Here is a 7,098-nt window from a genome sequence, read left to right on the forward strand (position 1 = left end):
ACGGTTACATTTATCGTCTGCAAAGCTACGTCGCGTGCTGCGGTATGCGGAGACACTAAAAGCACCATAGTAGAACACAGAAAAAGCTTCTAAGTTGAAGCAATAGCTATAAGAAGCAGTACAATTCAAGTTTTGGTTATCGATTATTGATTTTTAGCGGCTTTGGTGACTTGGACAAGAGGTGGAACCTTAACATTTTGCAAGAAAAGAGGACTACCAGCTGCGTTGCACGGGAGAATGTGAAAAGGGTTCATATGTAGTAAAAACCTGAGAAATCCGTCCGTTTTCGTCATTTGTTATCGAATCGACTTAAAGCCAGATCGCCACATTGGGCGCATTTCTCTCTGAGACGGTTACATTTATCGTCTGCAAAGCTATGTCGCGTGCTGCGTTATGCGGAGACACTAAAAGCACCATTGTAGAACACAGAAGAAGCTTCTAAGTTGAAGCAATAGCCATAAGAAGCAGTACAATTCAAGTTTTGGTTATCGATTATTGATTTTTAGCCGGCTTTGGTGCCTTGGACATGAGGTGGAACCTTAAGATTTTGCATGAAAGGAGGACTAGCAGCTGCGTTGCTCGGGAGAATGTGAAAAGGGATCATATGTCACAAAAACCTGAGAAATCTGCCCGTTTTCGTCATTTGTTACCGAATCTACTTAAAGCCAGATCGCCACATTGGCCGCTCTTCTCTCTGAATCGGTTACATTTATCGTCTGCAAAGCTATGTCGCGTGCTGCGGTATGCGGAGACACTAAAAGCACCATAGTAGAACACAGAAGAAGCTTCTAAGTTGAAGCAATAGCCAGTAAGAAGTAGTACAATTCAAGTTTTGGCTATCGATTATTCACATTTTAGCCGGCTTTGGTGGCTTGGACATGACCTAGGACCTCAATATTTTGCATGAAAGGAGGACTAGCAGCCGCCGTGCACGGGAGAATGTGAAAAGTGTTCATATGTAGTAAAAACCTGAGAAATCCGTTCGCTTTCGTCATTTGTTATCGAATCGACTTAAAGCCAGATCGTCACTATGGACGATTTTCTCTCTGAAACGGTTACGTTTATCGTCTGCAAAGCTATGTCACGTGCTGCGGTATGCGGAGGCACTAAAATCACCATAGTAGAACACAGAAGAATCTTCTAAGTTGAAGCAATATAAAGTAACAAGTAGTACAATTCAAGTATTAATTGTCGATTATTGACTTTTTAGCCGGCTTTATTGGCTTGCACATGACCTAGTACCTTAAGATTTTGCATGAAAGGAGACTAGCAGCCGCGTTGCACGGGAGACTGTGAAAAGTGTTCATATGTACTAAAAACCTGATAAATCCGTCCGTTTTCGTCATTTGTTATCGAATCGACATAAAGCCAGATCGTCACATTGGCCGCTTTTCTCTCTGAGACGGTTACATTTATCGTCTGCAAAGCTATGTCGCGTGCTGCGGTATGCGGAGACACTAAGAGCACCATAGTAGAACACAGAAGAAGCTTCTAAGTTGAAGTAATAGCCAGTAAGAAGTAGTACAATTCAAGTTTTTGGCGTCGATTATTCACTTTTTAGCCAGTTTTGGTGGCTTGGACATGACCTAGGCCCTTAAGATTTTGCATGAAAGGAGGACTGGTAGCCGCGTTGCACGGGAGAATGTGAAAGGTGTTCATATGTAGTAAAAACCTGAGAAATCCGTCCGTTTTCGTCATTTGTGATCGAATAGACTTAAAGCCAGATCGTCACATTGGCCGCTTTTCTCTCTGAGACGGTTACATTTATCGTCTGCAAAGCTACGTCGCGTGCTGCGGTATGCGGAGACACTAAAAGCACCATAGTAGAACACAGAAAAAGCTTCTAAGTTGAAGCAATAGCTATAAGAAGCAGTACAATTCAAGTTTTGGTTATCGATTATTGATTTTTAGCGGCTTTGGTGACTTGGACAAGAGGTGGAACCTTAACATTTTGCAAGAAAAGAGGACTACCAGCTGCGTTGCACGGGAGAATGTGAAAAGGGTTCATATGTAGTAAAAACCTGAGAAATCCGTCCGTTTTCGTAAATTGTTATCGTATCGATTTAAAGCCAGATCGTCACATTGGCCTCTTTTCTCTCTGAGACGGTTACATTTATCGTCTGCAAAGCTATGTCGCGTGCTGCGGTATGCGGAGACACTAAAAGCACCATAGTAGAACACAGAAGAAGCTTCCAAGTTGAAGTAATAGCCAGTAACAAGTAGTACAATTCAAGTTTTAGGCGTCGATTATTCACTTTTTAGCCGGCTTTGGTGGCTTGGACATGACCTAGGACCTTAAGATTTTGCATGAAACGAGGAATAGCAGCCGCGTTGCATGGGAGAATGTGAAATGTGTTCATATGTAGTAAAAACCTGAGAAATCCGTCCGTTTTCGTCATTTGTTATCGAATCGACTTAAAGCCAGATCGCCACATTGGGCGCATTTCTCTCTGAGACGGTTACATTTATCGTCTGCAAAGCTATGTCGCGTGCTGCGTTATGCGGAGACACTAAAAGCACCATTGTAGAACACAGAAGAAGCTTCTAAGTTGAAGCAATAGCCATAAGAAGCAGTACAATTCAAGTTTTGGTTATCGATTATTGTTTTTTAGCGGCTTTGGTGCCTTGGACAAGAGGTGGAACCTTAAGATTTTGCATGAAAGGAGGACTAGCAGCTGCGTTGCACGGGAGAATGTGAAAAGGGTTCGTATGTAGTAAAAACCTGAGAAATCCGCCAGTTTTCGTCATTTGTTATCTAATCTACTTAAAGCCAGATCGTCACATTGGCCGCATTTCTCTCTGAATCGGTTAATTTCATCGTCTGCAAAGCTATGTCGCGTGCTGCGGTATGCGGAGACACTAAGAGCACCATAGTAGAACACAGAAGAAGCTTCTAAGTTGAAGTAATAGCCAGTAAGAAGTAGTACAATTCAAGTTTTAGGCATCGATTATTCACTTTTTAGCCAGTTTTGGTGGCTTGGACATGACCTAGGACCTTAAGATTTTGCCTGAAAGGAGCACTAGCAGCCGCGTTGCAAGGGAGAATGTGAAAAGTGTTCATATGTAGTAAAAACCTGAGAAATCCGTCCGTTTTCGTCATTTGTTATCGAATCGACTTTAAGCCAGATCGTCACATTGGCCGCTTTTCTCTCTGAGATGGTTACATTTATCGTCTGCAAAGCTATGTCGCGTGCTGCGGTAGGCGGAGACACTAAAAGCACCGTAGTAGAACACAGAAGAAGCTTCTAAGTTGAAGTAATAGCCAGTAAGCAGTAGTACAATTCAAGTTTTAGTTGTCGATTATTCACTTTTTAGCCGGCATTGGTGGCTTGGACATGACCTAGGACCATAAGATTTTGTATGAAAGGAGGACTTGCAGCCGCGTTGCACGGGAGAATGTGAAAAGTGTTCATATGTAGTAAAAACATGAGAAATCCGTCCGTTTTCGTCATTTGTTATCGAATCGACTTGAAGGAAGATCGTCACATTGGCCGTTCTTCTCTCTATAGCGGTTACATTTATCGTCTGCAAAGATATGTCGTGTGCTGCGGTAAGCCGAAACACTAAAAGCACCATAGTAGAACACAGAAGAAGCTTCTAAGTTTAAGTAATAGCCAGTAAGATGTAGTACAATTCAAGTTTTAGTTGTCGATTATTCACTTTTTAGCCCGCATTGGTGGCTTGGACATGTCCTAGGACCATAAGATTTGCATGAAAGGAGGACTTGCAGCCACGTTGCACGGGAGGATGTGAAAAGTGTTCATATGTAGTAAAAACATGAGAAATCCGTCCGTTTTCGTCATTTGTTATCGAATCGACTTTAAGCCAGATCGTCACATTGGCCGCTTTTCTCTCTGAGACGGTTACATTTATCGTCTGCAAAGCTATGTCGCGTGCTGCAATATGCGGAGACACTAAGAGCACCATACAACACAGAAGAAGCTTCTAAGTTGAAGTAATAGCCAGTAAGAAGTAGTACAATTCAAGTTTTAGTTGTCGATTGTTCACTTTTTAGCCGGCTTTGGTGGCTATGACATGTCCTAGGACCATACGATTTTGTATGAAAGGAGGACTAGCAGCCGCGTTGCACGGGAGAATGTGAAAAGTTTTCATATGTAGTAAAAACCTGAGAAATCCGCCCGTTTTCGTCATTTGTTATCGAATCGACTTAAAGCCAGATCGTCACATTGGCCGCTTTTCTCTCTGAGACGGTTACATTTATCGTCTGCAAAGCTACGTCGCGTGCTGCGGTATGCGGAGACACTAAAAGCACCATAGTAGAACACAGAAGAAGCTTCTAAGTTGAAGTAATAGCCATTAAGAAGTAGTACAATACAAGTTATAGGCGTCGATTATTCACTTTTTAGCCAGTTTTGGTGGCTTGGACATGACCTAGGACCTTAAGATTTTGCATGAAAGGAGGACTAGCAGCCGCGTTGCACGGGAGAATGTGAAAAGTGTCCATATGTAGTAAAAACCTGAGAAATCCGTCCGTTTTCGTCTTTTGTTATCGAATCGACTTAAAGCCAGATCGTCACATTGGCCGCTTTTCTCTCTGAGACGGTTACATTTATCGACTGCAAAGCTATGTCGCGTGCTGCGGTATGCGGAGACACTAAAAGCAGCATAGTAGAACACAGAAGAAGCTTCTAAGTTGAAGTAATAGCCAGTAAGAATTAGTACAATTCAAATTTTAGGCGTCGATTATTCACTTTTTAGCCAGTTGGGTGGCTTGGACATGACCTAGGACCTTAAGATTTTGCATGAAAGGAGGATTAGTAGAAGCGTTGCACGGGAGAATGTGAGAGGTGTTCATATGTAGTAAAAACCTGAGAAATCCGTCCGTTTTCGTCATTTGTTATCGAATCGACTTAAAGCCAGATCGTCACATTGGCCGCTTTTCTCTCTGAGACGGTTACATTTATCGTCTGCAAACCTATGTCTCGTGCTGCGGTATGCGGAGACACTAAAAGCACCATAGTAGAACACAGAAGAAGCTTCTATGTTGAAGTAATAGCCAGTAAGAAGTAGTACAATTCAAGTTTTAGGCGTCGATTATTCACTTTTTAGACGTCTTTGGTGGCTTGGACATGACCTAGGACCTTACGATTTTGCATGAAAGGCGGACTAGCAGCCGCGTTGCACGGGAGAATGTGAAAAGTGTTCATATGTAGTAAAACCTGACAAATCCTTCCGTTTTCGTCATTTGTTATAGAATCGACTTAAAGCCAGATCGTCACATTCGCCGCTTTTCTCTCTGAGACGGTTACATTTATCGTCTGCAAAGCTATGTCGCGTGCTGCGGTATGCGGAGATACTAAAAGCACCATAGTTGAACACAGAATAAGCTTCTAAGTTGAAGCAATAGCCAGTAAGAAGTAGTACAATTCAAGTTTTAGTTGTCGATTATTCACTTTTTAGCCGGCTTTGGTAGCTTGGACATGGCCTAGGACCTTAATATTTTGCATGAAAGGAGGACTAGCAGCCGCGGTGCACGGGAGAATGTGAAAAGTGTTCATATGTACTAAAAACCTGAGAAATCCGTCCGTTTTCGTCATTTGTTATCGAATCGACTTAAAGCCAGATCGCCACATTGGCCGCTTTTCTCTCTGAGACGGTTACATTTATCGTCTGCAAAGCTATGTCGCGTGCTGCGGTATGCGGAGACACTAAAAGCACCATAGTAGAACACAGAAGAAGCTTCTAAGTTGAAGCAATAGCCATAAGAAGCAGTACAATTCAAGTTTTGATTATCGATTATTGTTTTTTAGCGGCTTTGGTGCCTTGGACAAGAGGTGGAACCTTAAGATTTTGCATGAAAGGAGGACTAGCAGCTGCGTTGCACGGGAGAATGTGAAAAGGGTTCATATGTAGTAAAAACCTGAGAAATCCTCCCGTTTTCGTCATTTGTTATCTAAACTACTTAAAGCCAGATCGTCACATTGGCCGCTCTTCTCTCTGAATCGGTTACATTTATCGTCTGCAAAGCTATGTCGCGTGCTGCGGTATGCAGAGACACTAAAAGCACCATAGTAGAACACAGAAGAAGCTTCTAAGTTGAAGCAATAGCCAGTAAGAAGTAGTACAATTCAAGTGTTAGTTGTCGATTAACCACATTTTAGGCGGCTTTGGTGGCTTGGACATGACCTAGGACCTTAAGATTTTGCATGAAAGGAGGACTAGCAGCCGCGGTGCACGGAAGAATTTAAAAAGTGTTAATATGTAGTAAAAACCTGAGAAATCCGTTCGTTTTCGTCTTTTGTTATCAAATCGACTTAAAGCCAGATCGTCACATTAGCCGCTTTTCTCTCTGAGACGGTTACATTTATCGTCCTCAAAGCTATGTCGCGAGCAGCGGTATGCGAAGACACTAAAAGCACCATAGTAGAACACAGAATAAGCTTCTAAGTTGAAGCAATGGCCAATAAGAAGTAGTACAATTCAAGTTTTGGCTATCTATTATTGATTTTTAGCCGGCTTTGGTGCCTTGGACATGAGGTGGAACCTTAAGATTTTGCTTGAAAGGAGGACTAGCAGCCGCGTTGCACGGGAGAATGTGAAAAGGGTTCGTATGTAGTAAAAACCTCAGAAATCCGTACGTTTTTGTCATTTGTTATCGAATCGACTTAAAGCCAGATCGTCACTATGGCCGCTTTTCTCTCTGAAACGGTTACGTTTATCGTCTACAAAGCTATGTCACGTGCTGCGGTATGCGGAGACACTAAAAGCACCATAGTAGAACACAGAAGAAGCTTCTAAGTTGAAGTAATAGCCAGTAAGAAGTAGTACAATTCAAGTTTTAGGCGTCGATTATTCACTTTTTAGCCGGCTTTGGTGGCTTGGACATGACCTAGGACCTTAAGATTTTGCATGAAAGGAGGACTAGCAGTCGCGTTGCACGGGAGAATGTGAAAAGTGTTCATATGTACTAAAAACCTGAGAAATACGTCCGTTTTCGTCATTTGTTATCGAATCGACTTAAAGCCAGATCGCCACATTGGGCGCTTTTCTCTCTGAGACGGTTACATTTATCGTCTGCAAAGCTATGTCGCGTGCTGCGGTATGCGGAGACACTAAAAGGACCATAGTAGAACACAG

The sequence above is a fragment of the Schistocerca gregaria genome, unplaced genomic scaffold (assembly GCF_023897955.1).
Source record: "Schistocerca gregaria isolate iqSchGreg1 unplaced genomic scaffold, iqSchGreg1.2 ptg000229l, whole genome shotgun sequence".
Taxonomy (NCBI): Eukaryota; Metazoa; Arthropoda; class Insecta; order Orthoptera; family Acrididae; genus Schistocerca; species Schistocerca gregaria.